We start from the raw sequence: 24,856 nt of genomic DNA on the forward strand, positions 1-24,856 counted from the left end.
ACATCAGATGGTACATCACCGTACAGCTCTACGCGGTAATGGGCAGTGAAGCGCCACTATCGCGAGGATTACAACTAAAACCCACACTACTACGCTAGCTACAAAAAGAGGGTCATCAGAGTCTTGCGCCATGCGGAGTTCCAGCGGTGGCCTTAACCACAGGCAAGACTGGGTGCAGGACGAAACCCTACTCGACGTTTTCAGGGAGGTATTCTGGATCTTCTGCTGTAAAAAGTAATAGTGGGGTGAGTACAAACGCACTCAGCAAGTCCAATCACACCCACGGAGGGGGGTATAACAGAAACCAATGCACGGGACAATCCAAGGATAAGGTTATGGTTTATTTGCGGAAAACTCGGTTGTATGCATAGGTTCGTTTAAAAACATTTTCAAAACAAGTTTCTAGTACCAAGGAGCACGTGATGTCGATCCACACAGGATCCAAGTTTTAAGCTGCTACCGGACTCCCCGTCCGCCGTAGCACACGGCACAACTGCCGGACACTTTCCAAACAACCCACACCAGTCCAATCATTCCCAGAGAGAAACACTAGTTATGTGACCACACCATAACTTGCCCAATACCGTGGGCACGGCTATTCGAATAGATTTTAACTCTGCAGAGGTGTGCAACTTTACCCACAGGTGGGGTACCACAGCACGATCACCTTAGTGTCGGTGCAGATCCCAACAAAGCCATTACCCACCTTAGCTAGATCTGACTAGCCACCACGGGATCCATCAAGAGGTCATTCGACCTATCTCCGAGGTTTAACCGGGGCATAAGTCACACAGAGCTTATCCCTTCTCCTTGATCACCCGTTGCTCTCAGCTCACCTGATGGCTATCAGGCTAACTAGTGGGATTTATGCTAAGCCGTTGCCCATACAACGGTCAAGTGGTTTGCACGACAGGAAGCTAGGTGAGATGACACATCAACTCGGTCCTTAGGGATAAGCTTGATGGATATCTCCCTTCCTCGCTCAACCACACAGGTACGAGCACACCAACGGCAATTCGCACAGAAATACCATCCATCCCGTCTAACTCGTCTTTCAAAACCACATTTTATCCCTTCCCACACACACACACACACACTTTCTTTATAAAACCAGGTGGTCATGGTATGGCTATCACAAACAAGGGTGGCTATCCTACCATGTTTTCAGCAAGCAAAACACATGCAATTTTATAAAATAGGCAAATGGGTGGTGTTGACAAAACTAGGACAGGAACATGCATCAAAGGGCGGGATTGAACTTGCCATCATCAAGCCCTTGCGGGAGGTCTTGATCGAAGCACTGTCCCTCGGGTTCGGGGTCGCAGAACTGGTCCTCATTCGCTTGATCACAGTCGGGACCTTCCTCGTTCACTCCGTATCCTATGACACAAACAAACAAGCACACAATCAATCGAAAGAACTAAAAGCTTTTATCGTTGAGCTTGAATCGGAAATAATTTAGTTATGGAGATAGGGATAATATTTTTGGGTGATTTCTTAATGGCATGGTTAGAACTATACTAGAAAGGGCGTGGTAGAGTTTCGGGTCGATCGGAGATCGTTTGGCGCATAAAATGACGAGTTAAAGAGGGTTTCAGGGGTTAAACAGGGGTCCAGGGGCTTGTTCGTAATTATCCGGAAGGAGTAAGGATCTATTTGCGAATCCTAGAAATACTCAGGGCACGCTAAAGGGTGTCGGTTATATTTAGGTTTATGTAAGGGAGGAGGGAAAAGAAAAGGGGAGAAAGAAATGGAAAAAAAAGGGAGAAAGAAATGGGAAAAGAAAAAGGGGGAGAAAAGGAGAAGGAGAAAGAAAAGGAAATGGGAAAGAAAATGGAAAAAAATGACTCGTGCCGGCGGGATTCGCGGCGGTGACCGTGGCCGGTCGGCCACGCGCGCGCGACGCTCGCACGCTGCGAGAGGAGGACGAGGAGCGGGGCCGCGGCCGGATTCGGTGTCGGCTCGGGGGTTAGGGTTTCGACGAAAACGTTTTAGCGTGTGATTTTCTTAGCAAATTTTCGGGACGTCACATTCATTAAAGAAATAATCCACCCAGAGTGGGTAGCTAACCTGGTTCTTGTATTAAAAAAGAATAAAGAATGGAGAATGTGTGTCGATTATACCGATCTCAACAAGCATTGCCCAAAAGATCACTTTGGGCTCCCTCGCATCGATCAGGTAGTCGACTTGACCGCAAGTTGTGTACTGTTATGTTTCCTTGATTGTTATTCAGGGTACCACCAGATTGCTCTCAAGGAAGAAGACCAGATCAAGACCACGTTCATCACCCCGTTTGGGACTTATGCCTACAAGACAATGTCCTTCAGGTTGAAGAACGCTGGCGCTACTTATCAGCGGGCAATTCAGATGTGCTTTGCTGGTCAGTTACACCGGAACGTGGAGGCCTACGTGGACGATGTGGTCATGAAAACCAGGTGTCCCGAGGGCCTGATCACGGATCTGGAGGAAACTTTCGCTAGCCTAAGGAAATATCGATGGAAGCTCAATCCGACCAAGTGTGTTTTCGGCGTCCCATCGGGTAAATTGCTCGGGTTCATAGTCAGTAACCGAGGCATTGAGGCTAATCCTGAAAAGATCACTGCCATCACTGATATGGGGGCACCTGCCACAATCAAAGATGTGCAGAAACTTACAGGTTGCATGGCAGCTCTTAACAGATTCATCTCCCGGCTCGGGGAGAGGGGACTACCTTTTTTCAGACTTTTAAAGCGCCAGGACAAGTTTCACTGGACAGAGGAAGCCGAGCGGCTCTGCAGGATCTCAAGCAACACCTACAGTCGCCCCCGATCCTCACAGCACCATTGCCGGGTGAAACCCTTTTGCTTTACATTGCGGCAACTACCCATGTTATTAGCAGTGCCATTGTTGTCGAACGCTCCGAGGAAGGCCATGCTTTTGGCGTGCAGAGGCCTGTGTACTTTGTCAGTGAGGTACTCTCGGAGTCTAAGGTATGGTACCCGGCGGTCCAGAAGCTTCTCTACGGCATCTTGATCACCTCAAGGAAATTACGCCACTACTTTGAAGAGTACCGGATCACCGTGATCGCAGACTACCTGCTGGCGGATATCCTACACAACTAGGATGCCACGGGTCGTATTTCAAAATGGGCAGTAGAACTGGGGGCTTTGTCGATCGACTTCAAGCCACGCACTGCAATCAAGTCCCAAGCTCTAGTCGACTTCATGGCAGAGTGGAGGGAAAATCAAGTTCCAAATCAAGTTGACAAGCCAGAGCACTGGACCATGTACTTCGATGGTTCTCTCAAGCTCGATGGCGGCGGCGCTAGAGTTTTATTCATTTCCCCAAGAGGCGAACAACTCAAGTACGTCCTCCAAATCCTCTGGGAGGTATCCAACAATGAAGCCGAGTATGAAGCCTTGCTTCACGGGCTTCATTTGGCGATATCACTAGGGATCAAGCGACTACTTGTATACGGTGATTCACTTTTGGTCGTTCAGCAAGTCAACAAGGAGTGGGACTGCAACAAGGAGACCATGGAAGCCTATGTACAAGAGGTACGCAAGCTAGAAAACAAATTTTCTGGCCTCGAAGTTCTTCATGTGCTACGGGAGCACAATGTCGCCGCGGATGCCTTATCTAAGCTGGGATCAACCCGAGCACAAGTCCCAGGAGGGGTATTCGTACAGGAGTTGAAGCAACCATCCATCAGCCCTTCACCACAGGTCTCTACCAGCACTGGCTCTGAATGGCCAGAACGGGAGGTTATGCTAGTTGGCGAGGACTGGAGAGGACCCTTTATCGACTTCATCCGAGATCTCGTGTTACCAGCAGGGGTGGATCCCAAGAGCGCTGCCGCCGCCCGCGTCATGCGAAGGAGCAAGGGGTTTGCCCTAGTCGAAGACAAACTTTATCGGCGCGGCGCATGATCTGGAGTACTCATGAAGTGCGTCACAACAGAAGAAGGCCAGGATGTTTTGCAAGAGATACACGAGGGAGTATGCGGTAACCATGCAGCGTCACGCACGCTAGTAGGCAAAGTGTTTCGGGCTGGCTTCTGGTGGCCCACCGCCGTGTCTGATGCCGAGGATCTGGTGCGACGATGTCAGAACTGCCAGTTCTTTGGCAAGCAAACTCATGTCCCGGCCCACACCCTCATTACTATACCGCCTTCCTGGCCGTTCGCTTGCTGGAGCCTCGACATGATTGGGCCCTTCGCAACGGCGCCAGGAGGTTTTACTCATGTTTTGGTGGCCATCGACAAGTTCACCAAGTGGATCGAGTTCAAACCGATCGCAAAGCTTACTCCAGACAGGGTGGTCGACTTCATCTCCGACATCTTGCATCGGTTCGGCTTCCCCAACACTATTATCACCGATTTGGGTTCAAATTTCACGGCCAACCAATTCTGGGAATTCTGTGAAAACTCATCCATCGAGGTCAAGTATGTTTCAGTGGCACACCCAAGGGCAAATGGGCAAGTCGAGCGGGCAAATGGCTTGATCATTGACAGCCTCAAGAAGAGACTCTACGATGCCAATAGCAAGAAGGGCGGGAAGTGGATTCACGAGTTGCCACATGTCGTCTGGGGGCTCAGGACTCAACCTTCCAAGGCCACAGGGCAGACCCCGTTCTTTCTTGTCTATGGCTCCGAGGCAATTCTCCCAGCAGACATCATGTGGAAATCCCCAAGGGTCGAGATGTATAACGAAGGCGAGGCGGACGAAGCACGACAGCTGGAGCTGGATTCTATCGAAGAGGCTCGCTGCTCTGCTCTCATTCAGTCAGCCCGTTACCTACAGGGAATCCGGCGATATCATGATCGCAACATTAAGGAGCGGTCGTTTAGCATAGGCGACCTCGTCCTTCGTCGCGTTCAGGATGAGTCGGGTTTGCACAAGCTTAACTCAAGATGGGAGGGACCGTTCATCGTCAAGAGGGTTACAAGACCAGGATCTTATCGACTACAACACCCCGATGGTCAGGATGTACCCAATTCATGGAATATCCAGCACCTGCGACGGTTCTACCCCTAAGCAGACTCGTTTTCAATTTCTGTATGCGTCAAGGGCAAGTTTTTCTTTTCTGGGTCGATTTGGCAGCTTTGTGCCACATGACCCGAAATGTAAATTCTTGAATGCAAATGCGGCGGCTTTGGCCACGCTCAAGCTTTATACAAATCGACTACTTGCTAGTGGCACATGGGTCGTCGCGATGATAATCGTTTTTTTTCGAATGGGTTAGGCCCGTCTGGCTCGGGTTCTATCTAACTTGTTTGACATGTCCGCATGATAGGCTACTCCTGCGGTTGTTACACTTCAGGGTAGTTTTCGACTGTTTGCCATGGGCATCCTAGTCGTCGCGCCACAAACCGCGCGTTCCGGGCACGATTGGATCCCTTCGGTTGGATCTCATCTAGCTCACCCGATGAGCTCACGTGAAGGGCTAAATCGACTACTCTCTGAGTCGCTGCACTCAGAGGTAGCATGTCCCTACTACAAAGCAAACGGGGCTCTTAGACTTCACATAAGGCTACAAGAGAACAAAGGTGGTTTTTTATATCACAAAAGTCATAGACACTAACGGTTCAATCCTGGACCATGTTTCCCACAATTTTTTCAGCTACTGGCCGGACCTCTAGCAAATACTCGCGGAAGTTTTCATCAGTACAATCAGCAGCTGCACCCTCCGCGAGTACTTCTAGCCGAGCCTTTGGCCAGAAGGACTTCACAAGGCCCAGAGCATGACCCACGTATGATGTGGCCGCCTCGGTGACAAAGTTGAGGTTCTTTTGCGGCGCCACGCGAAGTCGATCCAGTAGTGGTGGCCCATCTTCAGCGCCGTCTTCCTGAGGGTCGACCATCTCTATGAGTTCCTAGCCGCCGTCTTCAAATCATCGAGTTCCTTCTGGCGTTGCTCTTTCTCCTCACCCAAAGTCTTGATCTGCTGGAGACAGTCGACGAACTGCTTCTCCGTGTCGGCCATCACTTTCCACAGACTCTCGACTTCATCTGCGCGGCGATTCAGCATGTTCTTCAAATCAGTAAGCAATCCCTCTTTATAATTTAAGAGTTTTTTAAGTTCTGCGATGATAAGCAGGTTTCAGACCATGGAGTTATCGACTACGGGTACGATTTCAAGATTCGAATTCAACGTACCTTGATGGGTTTTCCGCTGCTCCTTGAGTCGGCCTTGGAGCTCGGTGATGGTCTGCTCGAAGCCGGCTCGCTCCTGCATCAGCTCGTCGATACGTTTGGTGGACTCTTCCAGGTTCACTGCAGTTTTTTGGCTCATATCCTGCGCGTTCCCGGACGTCAGAGACAGACGACTTGAGCATACAGTTACCAGCGATTTAGACAAGATTTACCAGAGCAAACGTGTCGATCGCCTTGATCATTTGACGCAGGCGGCTCAGGTCGTCCCTTGGGAGGTGCATCTCTTGGAGTGTATCATCGTTCTCTCCTCCGGGGGTTGGCAGCACGGTTGCTTCGCTAGAAGCACCCGCACCCTCCAAGGCTGACGGCTGTGGGGTCTCTGCAAAGGACAAGTGTTTAACATAGGGACGATTACGGCAGAAGACAGCGGGATCATTTACATGCAACTTCGACGGGTAAGGCAACGGCGGCCTCGACTTGCTCATTGCCAGTGGCTTCGAGTTCCGCGTGCTGGAGCTCGGGCAGTGGTGAGTCAGGCAAGGCCACATCTGCCCTCTCTGCTGGCTCCGGCATGTTGGCTTGCCCGGGCGAAGGCTCGGGGGTTGGTGGAGCCAACTCGAGTTCTGGCGTCACCGCAGCTGTTGATCTGCTTAAGACAATAGCACAACACTTTTACTGTGATTTCTACACATGGCTAAGGGCAGGGTCCAAAGCGTTACTTACACCTGGGATCGCATCATTGTTGGCTTCCTCCAAACCAGCTTCAATGGCTTCCTCCCCATAGTACTCGTGGCCGGAGGTGCAGGTGTACAAGACGAGGGGGCTGGCAGCACTGGCGTGGCGATGGCCGCGGCACCTACTGCTGGCGGCAGAGCTGTTTCAGTCGAGGGCGTGAGCTGCCCCGATATAGTGCCCGCCACGGCGATCGTTACATCATCTGCAAGAGAAGGTGACGGGTCCGCCCTATCAGCTTCTGTGGGTCTGGCTTCTGGTGCATCATTCCCGGTGGGGGGCATTTTGGCTACCCTCTGGCGCTGGGGGCTGGGCAAAGAAGACGACGGACTGCAAAACAGAGTTGTTGTCAGTATTCAGCAAAACAACTCGATACCTTTATAGTTTGACAAACACTTACTTGGCGATGTCAGCGGTGCTGGCTTTGCGTTTCCGCATTTCCCGGCGCCGCCGGGGAATTAGAGGTGCGTCGTCAGATAATTCCACGGATGATCCGGAGGAGTTGTTTGCTTGCACCCTCTCCCCGGTTGCCCGGCTGCCCGCGGCCGACTCGCTGCCAGCAATTTTTCTTTCTGTGCTTTGGCTGCAGTGCTGGGCAACGTGTGATAAGGTCGGGGCAGATCGGGTTGCGGCGGGTAACTCCGATACAACGCCATTGAATCCTATGTTAAGATAATCAGTCAGTCTTAACTCTTCATATCAAAGGAGAAGTTGAGAAGTCGAACACTCACCGATGGTGGTCGATTCTGGGCTGTAAATCCCGCTGGAACATAAGGGACGGCATCCACATCCAGCAGAATTCGCTTGACGCGAACGAGCGCAGCATCATCTCCAAGCTCTTCTGCACACATACGGGATGGGTCTTCAGTACCCATGTACTCGAATCCTAAGGTATGGCGCTGTTGGATGGGTTGAATTCGGCGTTTGAAGAATGATAACATCACAGATGCCCCGGTTACCCCCATCTCTTTGTGAGCGGCAATCAACTCTAGCAGCTCTTTTACTTGGTCCATCTCGGCTTCAGCGGGTTCCAATGTCCATTCGCCGCGCTGAACAGGGGGCCTGCCTGACCGCACAGGGAGTTGGGGGGCGTGGTTCGCAATGTAGAACCATTGCTGTTTCCACCCGGGGATATTGGAAGGAAATTTGTAAGATATGTATTTTTCACTAGCGTGTTGCCTAAGCTGGATACCAGCGCCCCCTATCGCAGAAGGATTTTTTGAGGTGGGTTGGGGCTTCACGCGGAAAAGATAGCGGAAAAGAGCCCAATGGGGCTCAATTCCGAGGAAGGCTTCACAGAAGTGGATGAAAATGGAGATATGGCAGATCGAGTTAGGGTTGAGGTGTTGCAGCTCAATCCCGTAGAAATAGAGAAGGCCATGGAAGAACGAATAAGTGGGGAGGGCCAATCCCCGTTCAGAAAAAGAGCAAAAAGAAACGATCTCGTCGACGCTTTCCATGGGGAACGGGTCACGAAAGGGAAGGCGCCAATTGACGAGATCCCTCTCCTGAAGAAGACCTCCCAACACCAAATTTGCTAGATTGTGGCGAGAACACTTACTAATTGACCACTCGCCAGTTGCTGCTTGCGCTTCTTTCAAGTCCTTCTGGTCGGTCTTCTTCGGCGCCATTTCAAATCTGTTAAGCCACGAGTTGTTCGCACAACGCTCGGGGGCTATGGTGGCAGGCTCGAAGATTTTCGACTACGCAGGGTGGTGGAGGGGCGCCGGCAGGATATGCTCTAATTGGGGTTTTGATTTTTCTCTAGCGGCGGCGTACGATCTGAAGGCACAGGAAAAACCCTAACTGACTGTGAGGTTAAATAACCAGTGCTCAGGTAGTGGTTTACTGTGCGAAAGGTGAAGCGTCGCGCAAGGGGAATAATTGGACCACGAGCAGTTTTTTGGTGGATTTTTTGGGCTGTTGCTTGATTAACCATTTTTTCAGGGTTAATTGTCCCGAAAAAAGAGGTTTTTTGAGTTTCGAGTTCAATTTCTACCAATTACCTCCTCTTAGACTATATTTTATCGAAAGGGAGCATTTTTGCCACGACCTTTGGGATCCTTTTTTCCAAAAGATTTGGATTCCAGGCTCGGGGGCTGTGAGACACGTGGCATCGACTACTTATTTTTCGAAAGTACTCGAAGGATAAGAAGAGAAGACTCAAGACTAGTTTGACCCTCAGCTTGATTCTTTGATTCAACCTAAGGCTCGGGGGCTACTCCATATGGAGTGCGATTATTCATCGCACCCCATACAAAAGAAAGAATTCGGGGCATGAGCACCTCATAACTTCGATGCAGTCAGAAGAGTACTGGAAGAGAAATTTTAAGACGGAGCTTCGAAAGAAGTCGAAGACCACTTCAGAAGTACTCGAAGAGCCTGCAGTACTCAGCTACGAAGAGCTCGGGGACTTGTCAGACCCGGGGCCACGGGGCTGTGTACATCAAGGAGTCCATATTGGGCTAGGGGATAGGATTTGTCCTGAACCTTATTTATGTTGTATTCTACCCGCATGCGGAGTAGAACTAGTCGATATAGAAGGAAACTACTTGAGTTGTACTTGAGTACGATTCCTAAGCTAGTATCAGGCTAGGATTCATGTAACCCTGTCCCCCCGGATATATAAAGGCGGGCAGGGACCCCTCTCAAAACGGGAGATCACCAGATCAACTTCAAGGCAATACAAACCATCATACAGGATGTAGGGCATTACGCATATTGCGGCCTGAACCAGTCTAAATCTTGTGTTGTCGGCACCTTCGAGTTCCTGATCTCGGCGCATCCCAACCCGAAACCTACCACCTTGGGTATACCCCTCGGTGGACAGCCGGATAAAACCCGACAGCTTTAACAGCCACCTAGCCAACTCCAAGGAGCTGGAGGCCTGTTCATCAACTCCAAGCAGCGATCTTGACAACTTCATCGACAACCTCGACGATATGCTGCTTCCCGATCTGGCCCAGCAGATTGATAAGATGTCCGTTTTCAACGCGACTTCCACTCGTGACGCACCAGATCTATTCGGGTCAGATTCAAACCAATCTGAAAAGACCTTACGATCTAAATCCCTCTCCGACTTGGAGGAGGATTTGGATCTGCTGCTCGAGATCAAGGACGTGGGAGCCACTGCTTGCTGGGGGCCCCCGTTTCTTACTTCCACTCGGACTCCAACGCAAAGTACTCCCTGTGCAGTACTACACCTTCAAGCCGATCCCGAGAAGGACTCAGAGACGAGGGAGCCACCACTCGTCGGGCGGCCCCCGCCCTTGAAAACCACCCGCAACCTGATGGCCACACCGAATCATTTTTGGGCAGCCATCTGGGTTTAACCATAACATCAACACCGCAAGAATATTTCGTGTACTGGAAGGGCTTTGAGCCCTCCGAACTACTCGATTACGAGTCTCGCCTTGTGGCCTTCATGCAGGAACTACCCTTCCAGGAGGGTAGACCTCTTTCTCCCATCGCGGAAGAAGGAGAAAGTAGCACAGAGCTACTCGACCATAGTCGTACGGCTAACCACTCACCGGATCGTCAAGTCTGCATGGTCTCCCTTCGCAACACGGAGGATGACGAGCTGGACCCCCAGCACGACAACGAGCAACTCGCGGACGTCTCAGCCGACGAGCCCACAGTTGATGCTCCCTAGGATGAAGACGAGAAGCATCGAAGGATCCGGCGGGTAAAGAACGCCAAGCGCGCTCAACGCAGGCGCAACACACAGAATGGCGCCCGCGAACCAAGGGATCTCAATGACACTTTTGCAGCAGTTGTGGATCGCGAGTACCGTACGCCGATTGGCGCCATCACAGAAGCAGCACTCCTAGCTCAAGAACTCCCACCCAAACTGTCAGACCCGGGGCTACGGGACTGTGTACATAACGTAGTTTAAGCAGGACTAGGAGATAAAGCATGTCTTATCTCTTGTTTATGTTGTTCTCTACTCGTATGAGTAAGAGATAAAGCTAGTCAGTATAGAAGGAAACTACTCGAGTTATACTCGGGTACGATTCCTTGGCTAGTATTGGGCTAAGATTCATGTAACCCTGTCCTCCCGGATATATAAGGGGGGCAGGGACCCATTCAAAAAAAAACATCAACACCCAAGGCAATACAAACCACCATACAGGACGTAGGGTATTACGCACCTCGCGGCCCGAACCTGTCTAAGTCTTGTGTTCCTTGCACCTTCGAGTTCCTGATCTCGGCATCTCCTCACCTAAACTTACCACCTCGGGTATACCCTTCGGTGGGCAGCTGGTAAAACACCGATAGCTGGCGCGCCAGGTAGGGGAGCGCATCGAAGATCCACCGGCGAACTCGATGGTATCTTTCCAATTCACCAGGTTAGTACCCTCTCAAGGCACAATGTTTGTTTTTGGCTCGTGGGTCTGCGTCACAGATGGTGCGGGCAGTTTCTGTCAATTCCTCGTCGACATGAAGCCGAAAACTCCTGCGGCGGGTTCTCATAGCGACCTCGACAAGTTCGTGGATGATCTTGACGCCTTGTCAATCCATGGATCCGCTACGAGGACCGAGGAGGAGTCTGCTTCTGGCGTGACTTTATCCAGCGCTGCAACAACCTTCCTTGGGTTGGACTCGTTCAAATCTGAGGATTCACGTAGTCGATCACGACTCGGTCTACGCAATTTGGCCACTGATCTCCAGGAGGCCGACATCTCTGAGTCCCTCTCCACAATGGAGGACTTGGACTTTCTACTCCAACTCGAAAAGCCCAAAGCCACCGCACGTCGGGGGGCTTCGGGTTGTTTTGGTGCCAATGGTCTGACGATCACCTCTACTCCGGAGGGGCGTTTCGTGCATTGGAAGGGCATGAAACTTTCTAATCTACTCGAGGCCGAAGACCGACTTGTGGCACACCTCAAGCCTTTGCCTTTTTAGGAGGGCAGGCCGTTAGCCACTGTGCGGAGGAGTCGACCGAGCTAGTCGACGTGAGCTCTGATGAGCTCGTCTCACGCTAGGTGCTGATGGTGGAAGAAGGCGAGGATGATGGCGACTTGCCCATCGACGAATTTGATGCGGTATCTGAAGATGAGGCCACAGCCAACACCGGTGACGAGAATGACGCCGATCGTGAGGCACGGAGGACCAGGAACAGAGCTCATGCAGCCCGCCGAAGGAGGGTCAATGAGCGCATGCAATCTATGCATCGCGAGCTTGACACTGAATTCGCTGCCGTAAGCGAGTGGGGCTTCAGGACTCCGGTGGCCAACATCGCCTGGGTTACGGCTATACTCGAGCGCAATAAATGATCCAAATGTGCGTCAAGCACTTCGTTACGCACAGAGGGCTTGGATTCAGCTTGATCAACAAAACCCAGCGTCTACCCTCAGGGAGGAGTGCGTGGGTGAAAGCCGAAGCTAGGCTCACAGTCGAACGGCAGGTGGCCGTCCTGGACCTCAGTGCAGCAACAGCAACGACAACGCTCGCGGGAGTCAGGCCCCTGGCGGGAGGCAGCAGCCACCTCCAGGGGGTAACCCGCGATAGGCCAATCATCAGCCTCCTCCAGAAGACCTGCGCCAGCGAATCAATGAAGGACGCGATGTGCGGTCCGTGATCGATTCCAGGCGCAAAGAGCGTGAAGTAGTCGAGACAGAGGGCACTGACTGCAGCGATCGTTTTCCAGCTTTCTCTACACGGTTTAGTAGTTACAAGTACCCTGAGGGTTTCAAGCCGATCGGCATCACCAAGTTCGATGGCAAGCAAGCTCCTCAGCACTGGCTACGTTGCTACTCCACTGCCATTGAAGTCACAAGGGGCTCCAACATCACCAAGGTCGTCTACTTCCCGATGGCTTTGGACCCTGCGCCACTCACGTGGTTGGAGAGCCTCAGCAACAACTCGATCGACTCCTGAGAGTGTCTCAAGAAGGTCTTCATCGACAACTTCCAGGGGGCGATCACTCGTGCAGGTACTCGTCACGATCTTGCTCAATGTAAAAAGGAACATAACAAGCTCCTACGGTCCTATATGTGGCAGAACCGTCTGAATTATTCCGGCTCAAGTGCGCTAGTCATCGCTATACAGCCGATACTAACTCAACGCACTTCAAACGGAACAACCCATTGGTATGTCGGGTCTCCGCCCGATACAACCACGGTTCAACAGGATCGAAGCAGGTTTACCTCGCACGAAGGCGAGTTTACAATCACATAATAGCTCACCAACTTTTAATTTACAGAAGCTTAAACATTATTACACACCGTTTCAAACTTAAGGTAAACTTATACAAACATTGTTTAAAACGACAAGCTAAACAGCTTGTCCAGGTTCACAGCGGAAGAAAAATAAACACGCGACTACGCACGTCGTGAAGGTTGACACCGCGCTCAGCCCAAACCTTGGTGTCACTCAGGAGGGTCACGGCCAGCCGGGGACGGATCCCACTCCACGGACCAGCCAAACGGAACAGAGGTTGGCCATGCCGTACTATCCGTGAGGTTCTCGAAGGTCATACCTGAAAAATTTCACTAGCAAGACTGAGTATAATAATACTTAGCAAGGCTTAACCGCTTCATGGTATACTTAGCCATATAATTAGACTCATGAAGGCTTGAAATGGTTCTGGGCTTAATTTCAGCTAAAAAGCAACAAAGAATATGAACTAACTTTCATATTTTAGCTGTCAGGTTCTAGTTTCATTAATCATTCTAGATTAGCACCTATACTAGACAAACAAGGTATGGTTTAGCATCCATCCAGTTTATCCCATAATGGTTATTGTTCTTACTCTATGTGGCAGAAGGAATAAGCAGTCTCAATCTGCGTGAGAAACGGACGATTCTGAATCGTATTTTCAAACCTTGCAAGGCAAACCTAACTCACACGCTTGGAACATCCAACGATAGCTCCAAAGCAACCGTTTGCCTTTCATTCCGACTCGTGGAACAGGGCCACCACAAGCGACTGTAGGACCGTACGCACACCAATTGTGCAGGACATACGTCTGTAGCGCGACTACATGACCGTACTCCTGTCCGCTGCGCGGAATGTACTCCCGCACGTCGGTGCGTGAGAAAAACCAAATTACGAGTGGTGGTAGGTATGTCCACTCCTCGGGCCAATTGGTTACTAGGCTTACCGCTTTACAATATTTCGCGGCATGTGGCTAGTACTTTCAAACGCTTAGCCACCACTACCACACACTGCGACCTTATCAACTTTGATCAACACAGACGGGGTAAACTCCCATGCCATGATACTGCACATGACCCCGTCCATCATCGTTATAGTGATTGCAAAATAGTAAACATTCAATTCCTACATCGTGCGAGTGACAGGAAATCACCCGACTTCTACCGGTCTTATTAGCAGAGTATTTATTCGATATGGACTCAGGTATAATACATAGATTCCTAGTATCAATGCATTTAGGGTTCTATTTCAACTCCTAGACTTAATGCAAGATATAATATATAAGTATAAAATTGTAGTAAATTGAAATACTGGGTTATGCAACGGGGCTTGCCTTCTTGAGCGGGGCTAGGGTCGGTGGTGTCAGAGACTTCCGAACTTTGGTTCGGGGCTTCAGTTATAGTCTCGACGACGTTCGCAGGATCGTCAGAAAATCCAAGCTCGGGTTCCTGAACTAGCTCGTAGACTCCGTCGTCGAGTGTTGCTGACTCTGAATGATATGCAATGCAATGATTTGAGTTAGGTGGTTCTTAAGTTAAAAATTTTACTTCACAATAAAGTTGCAATCCAACAGGTTAATACACTCAAACTCATAAAACAAGAGGGTTAAACATAAACTCATTATTGGTATTCTAATCTAATTATCCCATTTAATTGAATTAGGTTAACAAGTTTGATTTTTAATTTGAAAACCATAAATGTTCTAACTTTGAATTTTTGGTGGATAACTTATTTCTAATAATAAGCTTATTATGAATTTTTCATAATTTTCGAAAAACAGAAACTAAAGCATTTGAATTTAAATTCAAATTTCAAGTTTAAATTCAAACCTTAAGCAAACAGAGCTTTAATTTCTTGAAAATTTAATTTGGAACTCATTATCAACAAATTAGGTTATGGTAAAAAGATCTAAACAGAAAAGCCTCAGGAACATGCTTAAATAAATTCAAACTACTTCAAATTTGAAAAGAACTTAAACTACAAAGCAGTACTAATCATGAAATTTTTACACAAGCTTACTCATGACCTAAATAGGCTACAAACCAAAAATAAGCTTATATGCAAAAGTTATGCCCAAGATACTTTTTTTCTAAACTTTTAAATAACTTAGAAAACATTAGGTTTCAAACCAAACTCTATTAATAAAAGTTGTAGAATTTGATTTCTAGTTTCCAACAAAACTGGTTTGACAATTTGTGGAGTTTTCTACAAATTCCTATCAATTTTACAAGTTGGCTGATTTGCAAACTAAAAATGAAAAAGGGGGTTTACAGAGAGGTCCTCGGGTTTTTGCACAAAGGCCCTTAGAACAGGAAAAGAAATTGCAGATGTGCCCTTGCCAGCTCTCGACGGCGACCGGCCGGTCTGTCCGGCACGTTCTCGCCGGCGGCGAGGTTTTTGGCGGGGAAGGACAGGCCCAGCATGGCCTACGGGACAGGTGGTGCCTGTTGGTGGGTGATGTGCTCGAGGAACAGTGGTGGAGCATGGCCGGCGGCGAGGAGTGGCGGCGTGCTCACGTTCCCGGCTAGGGGCCGGTGAATGTGGACGAACAAGGCGCGCATAAGCACCGTGGAGATGTGGGGGGTGTGATTCCAGTACCCAATTTGGCCGGAGGTGGGGTGGAAGGGGGTCGTCGATGGTGAGGTGGACCTCGGGCTCCTCCGGCGAGTAGCGGCGCGGGATCGCGTCGATTCCGGCCAAGGGAAGTCAGAGGCTTGACCAGAGCAGGTCGGAAGGCTGGCGGGGAAGGAGAGGAAGCTCCTGGGCGCTGGGATTTGGGCGGGGTGGAGCGGCCGTGGAGAATTTCGGCGAGCGGCTCGGTGGTCGGCTTGGTGGTCGCGAGGAAGAAGTAAGGGAAACAGTGGGAAGGAAAGGGCTCGGGTCGGGCTTTATAGGGGAGCATCACTCTATAGAAGAGAGGGAGAGAGAGAGCAGACACGCGGCCGGGCTCAGGTCGACGGGCGGCGTCGATGTGCCCCTCGGGCATGCATGGCGGCCGCTCGGCACCGGCGGCTCGACGTGGCAGGGTAAGGGGAAGCCAGCAAAGGCAGCGCGGGCGGTGGGAGGATGTAACACCCTGAGGTAATTTCTTTAGATTTTATTGAATTTATTTTGGGCTCAAATAAAATTTCCGGAGTTTTTCCCTAATTTATCTCGCATTTAAAGTAATTTTATAACGCAAGAAAATAAAATTTATCATAGGATTAAAGTGATTGTGCATTCATGCTGCAGCATTGTTTTATTTGTATTGAGTGTATAGGTTTAAATTCAAATTGTATTTGAAATCGATTGGAATTGTTTGAATTAGTGTGTTAGAAAAACAAAAAAAGAAAAGGAAAAGGGATGAAAGAAGGCCCAGCAGTCTTGGCCCAGCCCAGTCCCCCTTTCCCCTCGGGCCCCCTCTCTTCTTTTCCTCCTCTCCCGCATGGGCCAAGCCGGCCCGTTTCTTTTCTCCCCCACCCGCGGCCCAGCTCTTCCATTTCTTCTCTCCCCTCTCCCGCGTGGGCCGTGCTAGCCCAGCGCACCGCTCCTCCGCTCAGCCCACCCGCGCAGCGCTCCTCCCTTTCGCTGACGAACCGGGCCCGCCTGTCATCCCCCTCCTCCCGTGCTCCTCCCGCAACGGCCGCGCCGCCGCAACGACTGGGAGCTTCGGATCTCCTCCGCCTCAACCGTTCCCCGAGACCCCCGGCCCTGCCCCTTCTTATCCCTCTGCGCCAACCCTTGGACCCCTACAGTGCCGCCCCCAAAGCCCTAACCGCGGCCGCCGCCTTGCCTCTGCTGGAACCCGAGCCGTTGCCGCCGGTGAGCTTCGTCTGTGAAATTGCCGGCCACCTGTACCCCTTGTGCCGTGCTGACACCCCCATCACCTTCGCAGGAACCTCCCGGAGTAATTTCCGCCATCCAGAGGGCCCGGCCACCCCGGCATCGTCCTCCTCCACGGGAACCCGACCCGCTCCGCCGCCGGCCGTCACCAGCGACGCCTCCGCATGCCGCCTCCGGCCAATCCCCGCCTCGGTGAGCAATACGTCATCTCGGGTAGTCGTTTGCGCTAGATTTGGTAGCCTGTAAACCACCACAGCCACCCATCCACGGCACGCCGGCGATCCCGAGCCGCTCTCTCCGTGGGGAGCGTCGACCCGAGCCCCGATCCGCCACGCTGATAGCTCAGGTGGATTACCCGTGCCGTCACCGTCCTCCAGGGCTTGGCCTCGTCCCAAATGGAGCCCGGACGGCCAAGATAGGCCATCGCCGGCGTAGCGCCGCCGCGGGAGCCAGACTCCGGCGACCCCCCCCCCCCCGCTGCTCCAGCGCCGTTGAACCGAGCCGTGCGTCGAGCCGCCGCTGTCGTGAGCCGAGCTGAACCGATTAGATCCGAGCCATCTCATCCTGGCCCTTGAAACCCAATCCAGCGGATCAGATCCACCAATACCGGTTCAGCCTGGAAATCTTTCTAAAGAACCCCTGGGGTTTTCTCGAATAAACCCGCAGTCCACCCCGTGAGTCAAAAATGTTTACAGATAGGCCCTTTTTCTTCCCTTTTGATCCCTGAGCTCTCTGGATTTAGGTTTTCTAGTCCTTGTTTAGAGTTTTTGCAGGCTAGCCCCTGTGTCTAACCTTTAATTAGGTTTTAGCCCTCAGTTTTTGCACAGAAACCCTGTAAGTCATGTTTTTCTCGCAAATAAGTCCCTGGATCTTGTTTCGAGCGTAGTTTTCGCGTTTTAGCTCCGTTTTAGGTGTTCTTTATATCCACGCGATCGTTGTAACGTGTAGAATAGTTCTAGGCCAGATTTATGTGCTGTTTCATTGTCTTGGTGTACTGTTTCTTATAGTTTGCCATTGTTTGTGCATGTACGTATGTATGGACTATGTTTTGATGATCGTGAGTAGACGCGGAGCCTTTGGACGAGTACCAGGAGCAGCCGTCTTCCGAGCAGTTTGAGCAGCAGCCGGGAGAGTACGAGGAAGGCAAGTATAACATGAACCTCCTATCACATTTAAATACAATTTCATACTGCATTTTAATACTGTATACCTATAAGGACTTTCTAGCCACCTTTATATCCTTATATGCATCCTATGGGTTGCATTTTTGGTTAGTTGTGCTAGGTTGCTGCGCTATAACAAATCTTGGTCCTTTTAATTAAATTTGATTAATGGTCTTATGCAACTTAATTCTGGAGCCGGCCCTCTGTGCTGTGTGCTTGAGTGGTTTGTGCGTCCTTAAAAGATGTTTTTGTTAGAAACATGGTTTAGGGGGCCAGCACGGTGCTTAGTGCTTGGTTGGCCACTCTCCATAAGGACCGGTTCATAGAGCGACAACCTGGGACAACCGCGCAACCACAAGACTGGAATGGGACGGTCTTGACTTACTAATTAGGTCGTGTTGGTTCGGGAGTAACTTACCTGCGTGGGCAAGAGGGGTGGTAAGCTTCAATGGTCCCTGCTCCTCCGGCTTGGTCTGTGCTGTGTGTCTTGTACCCCCGGAGGTGGGCCCCATCGTTGCTGATCCAGAATCCTTAGCGGTTACGCCTTACCAACGTGGTCCTTTGTAACGGTCTCGTAGTGTGCTTGCTAGCCATCTCACCTAAGGAAGTGTGATGAACAACTAGCGTAGCTCACGACTTGTGGGTAAAGTTGTGCAACCTCTCGAGAGTGTAAAACTGATATATCAGCTGTGCTCACAGTCATGAGCGGCCCATATCCTTTTGATTAGTGGGGTTATCAACCTTTGACGAGGGAGATTCCCCGGGTGGTTTTGGGTTTGAATGGTTCTTAGTAGTTCTTAATTAATATTGATTAATTCTTATGCAATTTGGGTTATGGTAATTCATTCACTTGTAGTAATTAGCTTTAATAAAATTTGCCAAGACTAAAAGCTAATGCAGTTGAGTCAGCTAACCTTAGAGCCTCATGCTCGTGTTATACTTGTTGAGTACGAGTTTGTACTCACACTTGCCTCTCTACTCTTCTGTTCTATTTTGGATATCTTCGACTGCTGCTCAGTGCCCGGCAACGTGGAGGACTACGTCAGCGGCTTCGACGACTTCTAGGCGTTTGTCTCCCAGTCGACGTCCCTGTGGCGCCCAGCTCTTCATGTATTCATTTTACGCTTCCGCATTTCCTTGAACTGATTCTTGATTCAGTTGTAATAAAGATATTCATTTTATAATTTACACGCTTTGATTCATGACATGTGTTGTGATATCTTGATAATCTGTTGTATATATGCATGACTTGATCCTGGCGCATATATGATTGCTCGATTTATGTTCTTATAAATCGGGTGTGACAGAGGAGCAGCCAGGCGACACGTCGAACGAGAGAGAGCGGCGCTGGGGCAGCTGGACCTCGGGAGAACGGCCGGCGAGGGCGGCGGGGAGCTCACGGGCGTGAGCAGAGGAAGCCGGGGTTGGAGGAGGAAGATGTGGACTGATCTGTGATTTTCCAAAAGTGCAGGGACCTCACTGTAATGTCTTGGTAACTTTCAAACCGTAGCTCAAATGAAAATGTGCCCAAAACCAAAAGTGTATAGTTCAACAAGATCTACAATTTTGCTTTAAGGTTCAGTTTCAAAAGAGTTAAGGATTTGAAAATTAGTTAAAAGTTGGGCAAAAGTTAAATTTCAAAAATAACTCTTTTAACTACCACACTCAAAATGAATCCTAGAGGTATTTTCACTTCTATCTATGGTTTAAAAGTAAGTTCTTGCACTTTACTAAAATCTAGTGTGTGTCAATACCAAGTACCTGAGTGTCACACTATACACGCCGTTTCTTCGACGTTCGCGCTACCATTGCGAATATCTTGGAGGAATACATCATCGACTGCTTCTACAACGGCATCACCGACCCGGGCATCTACAGAGACTTTGGGCAGAACAGACCGAAAACTATTGCGGGGCTTCGTGACATGATGCACGACTGGTCCGAGTAGGAAGAGAAGATGCGGTAGCGGTTCCCGAGGCGCAATGATAGTAGCCTGAGGCGTCCAAATGATAAGCGTAATGACAAGATCCAGCGGGACTATTCGGGTCCATCCCGAAAATGCAAGCCAGATGATCTCATCGCGGCTGTGGATCGTCCCTCGCGAGGTAAGAAGTCAACGATGCAGGAAGAGTTGAAAAAGCTCCTGTAGAAGAAATGCCCATGGCATCCAGTGCCAATCAAGCGGCAATTGATTGCTACCACCTCTGGAGGACATTCAGCAATCCCGATGGTGGCAAGAAGAACAAGAAGCCAGTGGACAAAGAACCCGATGACGACGACCAAGGGGACCAAGCACACAACACGAAGTTCCAGGATGCTTCAAAGACTGTCAACGTTATTTTCGAGGGAGATGGAGAATTCGGTTCCAAACGGGAACAAAAACTGCTTCTCCGGGAGATCATGTCCGTCGAGCCGGTGGCACACTCCGTTGGTCAGAGGTTCCCATCTCGTTCTCCCGCGACGATCAGTGGACAAGCTTCTCGGAGCCCGATAAGTTCCCCCTGGTCTTGGATCCGGTGGTGGTAGAAGTCAGGCTCACCAAGGTGCTCATCGACGGTGGGAGTGGTCTCAACCTCATCTTCGCCAGCACTTTGAGAAAGATGGGTCTGGATTTCACAGACATGCTGGTTCCGAGCAAGTCTCCTTTCTACGGCATTGTCCCAGGTAATGCGGCGCACCCACTTGGCATGGTGGTTCTTCCAATCACCTTCGGCATGAGGGAGAACTACCGCACCAAGTTCATTAAATTTGAAGTTGCTAACTTCGAATCTTCTTATCATTCCATACTGGGCCGATCGGCACTTGCCAAATTCATGGCAGTGCCGCATTATGTTTATTTGCTTCTCAAGATGCCAGGACAAAGTGGGGTACTCACTCTCCGAGGCGACTTGAAGACGTCATATGATTGCAATCAGGAGGCGATCCAGTACGCTTCGACTATGCGTGTGCCAGATGCTTCAGGGGAAGTACTCACGGCCGCGCAGCAGCTCTCCCAAGCCGAGCTGGAAATCCCTTCGAGAAAGGCTAGCAAGTCGAGCATCCAATCAACAGGTGACGTGGCTCTCAAGTCGATCCAGCTCCAGGAGGGTGACTCATCCAAGACCGCCGTCATCGGCGCAGGCTTAGATGAGAAATAGGAATTTGCGCTCGTCAGTTTCCTTTGGGCGAACCGAGACATATTCGCGTGAAAACCAGCGGACATGCCAGGGGTGTGTCGGTGTTTAACCGGCTGCCCACCGAGGGATATACCCAAGGTGGTAGGTTTTGGGTGAGGGGACGCCGAGATCAGAAACTCGAAGGTACAGGGAACACAAAGCTTAGACAGGTTCAGGCCGCTAGGTGCGTAATACCCTACGTCCTGTAGTGTTTTGTATTGCCTTAGGTGTAGAATGATCTAGAGATCGTGTTTTGAGAGGGGTCCCTGTCCTCCCTTATATATCCGAGAGGCTGGGGTTACAAAGATACTAACCAACACCAGCTAAGGAATCGTACCAGAACATATCTCGAGTAGATTCCCTCTATATCGGTTAGCTCTATCTCCTACTTAAACGAGATATCCCCCGGCCATGACCACCTCCTCCCCAGCGCTGCTGTAGAAGCAAAAAGGGCTCGTATAGCTGCAGCTCAGCGCAGCAGCGGGTCCACAGAGGATGTGAGCCCCCAGGCGGAGGAGGAAGCTGAAAGAGAAGCGCAACGAGACAACTCCTCCGAGCCAGTCGTGGAGTTGGCCGACGCTTTGCCGCTGGTGCCGCAGGGTTGTCGGATAGTGCGGAAGCGAAAGGCGCAAGAAATCGAATCTTCCGGGTACTTGTTGTTGCCTTGTTGTGTTGCTATATGTTGATATTGTGTCGTGCTTACAAAGTCCTCCTGTAGTCCTTCCGCCTGCTCCTCCTGGGCCGAGCCTGAAGAAGAAATAGCTCCACCGGCCGCCGCAGCCGTCACCATCGCCGTGGCGGGGACCGCGCCATCGGCTGGTGAAACCCCGCCGCCCGCAACGGAAACGCCACGACAGGCCTTGTGGGTGAAAAGGGCCATCAAGAAGAAGTCTACACTGTAAGTTTGCCTATGGTTGCACAATAAATATTTTGATCTTTCGACTTGTGTGTTGACTGACTCCGACTTCATTATAGCTGCAATCGTCGCGGACCTCCTGCTGACGCGGGCCTCGACTACCCCGGCCCCCAGGTCTTCGACCCAAGAGGAATCTTCAGGCGCGGGGCCAGTCACGGCAGCTCCAGCCCCCGAGCCGTCGGCCCCCGAAGGGCCGATGCCCGCGGGGCCAGCCCCCGAGGCGGACGCGACGCTGCCCGACTTGCCGCCCCCCGAGCTCCAACAAAAGCGACACCGGAGCTGGTGGCAGGGAACAAGTCGAGGCTCCGGATGCCGCTCCAGCTGATGGCACAGGTAAGCATATGACCGCCCACGGCTAACTGCCGAGACCAAGGCGCAGTATTCTGAAAAATATGTGCACTTGTAGGTGCTCAGCCTGTACCCCCTGAAGAAGCTGCCGGGACATCAAAGAGTCCCAGAGAAATGCTGAAAGCCGGGCCCGGAGACAAGGACATCATCGACACCGAACTGGTGGATGACCCGAAGCTGACAGCCTAGAACATAAGGGGCTTTAGGAGAGCTTACAAAGAACTGTATGACTTTACCATGGTAAGTCCCGAGTGCTTGTCTGCTTGTATGCGTTGTCGAGTAGTTTTGACTTGATCTCCTCTTCTATGCAGGATGTGATCATTGACTCCTAGAGGAAATTAGAAAAACTGCGGGAAGTTGTACGTGATCACCAAGAAATTGCTGCTCTGGAAAGACGTGTTGACGACGAGAAGACGAAGAACTTGCATCTCGAGAAAGCCAACTCCGAGCTCCAGTGACAACTCGAGGAACAGAAGAAGGCGCTCGAGGCGCAAAAGAACGCGCACCAGGAGCAGCTCAAGGAGCAAAAGAAAGCACACCAAGGTAAGCCATTGCTTCCCTCAAGTACTTGCACTGAACGACTCATCCTGGATTCTGAAAAACTTTCCACCACAAAACTTAGGAGAATCTTAATGTGTAAAGAAGAGCTACTTACTGATGTGAAGAACCTGCTCTATCGCCGTACAGATGACGTTGAGAGGTTGTAGAAGGTGATCGGCGACACTGAATGACAGTTCGTCGATTGCCTTCAGCGAATCAAGACGCTGGGCGAGGAGAAAGAGCAGCGACAGAAAGAGCTCGAAGACTTCAGGGGGGCCGCCCGGGAGCTGGTGGACATGGTGGATCCACAGGAGGAAGACGAAGCAAACCCTCAGCCCTTGCTAGAGCGGCTCTGAGAAGCCCCGAAGAAAGTATTCAAATTCCTCTCCGAGGCTCCTATCGCGTGCATTAGCAATGCCCTCGCGATTGTGAAGTCCTTCTTGCCAAACGCGCAGCTGGAAATATTTGCTCAAGGAATGGCAGCGGACTGCACCAAGGATCAGTTTGACAGATACCTCCTAGAAGCCCAACCTGTATCAGAACGTATAGTTCAAAGTGTAGTGCAGGATTAGGGTGTAAAAAACAAGTACTCATTCCCTGTATAAATGTTGTATTTGATGCCTCTACTTGTGTTTGTGCCATGGTTGAATTGGAATCCAGGCTCAAAGGCTAAGTAGTAGACACTACCCTGGGTGTAGCGACCCAGAAGGTAGTCATAGCTCCAAGCGGGTACTCATCTAACAAGTTAGCCGCAACTCGACTGAGCGGGTCTAAACTTGTAACACCCTAAGGTAAAATATCGAGATTTATAATGAATTTAATTGGGCTCCAGTAATTTTTTTCTAAGGATTTATTTTGCCTAGCTTGCATTTATTTATAATTTAATTCACAAAGAATTAAAATTTATTTCTAGGTTCAACATGTTTGTGCATTCATGCTGGTGCATAAGTTTTATTTGGTTGAGTGCATAGGAGTTGAATTCAAATTTGAGTTGAATTCAAATAGTTTTGAGTTGGTGCGGGAAAAGAAAAGGAAGGAAACGGAAAAGTAGGTCAGTCATTCCTTCTTTTCTCAGTCATTCCTTCTTTTCTCAGTCATTCTTTCTTTTCTCAGTCATTCCTTCTTTTCTCAGTCATTCCTGTTCTTTTCTCAGTCATTCCTTCTTTTCTCAGTCATTCCCGTTCTTTTCTCAGTCATTCCTTCTTTCTCGGTCATTTCCTCAGCTCGACCCCACCTGTCGGCCCCTTCTTCCTCCTTCCTCTACCGGCCGCGCAACGACCGCCCGAAATCTCCGGCGAGCCCTCGTGCCAGGCCGCATGCCGAGGTTGCCCCATAGCCCCACAAATAGGATCCCCCAACCCCCTGCGCCCTTACCCCTACCCCGCTGCATCCACCCCGAACCCTAGCGCCGCCGCCGCTTGCTCTGCCGCGCAAAGCTTCCTGCTTCACCGTGGACCGGCCACCCTGCTGCGCCCCAGCCCCAGCCAACCCCCACCTGAGCTTTGCCTCACCGCAAGGAAGCTTCCCAAGCTCTTCCCTCGTGACCCTGGCCCGTGCACTTGCCGGAATTTGAACGGGACCCGCCGCTGGTGAGAAGCTCCGCCATCTCGATTCCTCGCCGCCGTTAGCCCTACGACCCTCTTAACCCCCGTGGCACCTCTGCAGGAACACCCCGAGCCGACCCGTGGTGATCAGAAGCCGGAGGACCCCCTGCAGCAGCCTTCCCTCGAGCGCCGCCTGTCCTCGCCGCTCGGCCCTCGCCGCCGACCACCCTACGCTGTTTCACCGACCAGTTCGGGCCCTCGGTGAGTATCAGCACGTTCCCCTCTCCCTCTTACGCTAGCTAGCATGAACCGTAGGCTGCACCCGAAGTCGCAACGCTGTCAC

The sequence above is a fragment of the Panicum hallii genome, chromosome 9 (assembly GCF_002211085.1).
Source record: "Panicum hallii strain FIL2 chromosome 9, PHallii_v3.1, whole genome shotgun sequence".
Lineage (NCBI taxonomy): Eukaryota > Viridiplantae > Streptophyta > Magnoliopsida > Poales > Poaceae > Panicum > Panicum hallii.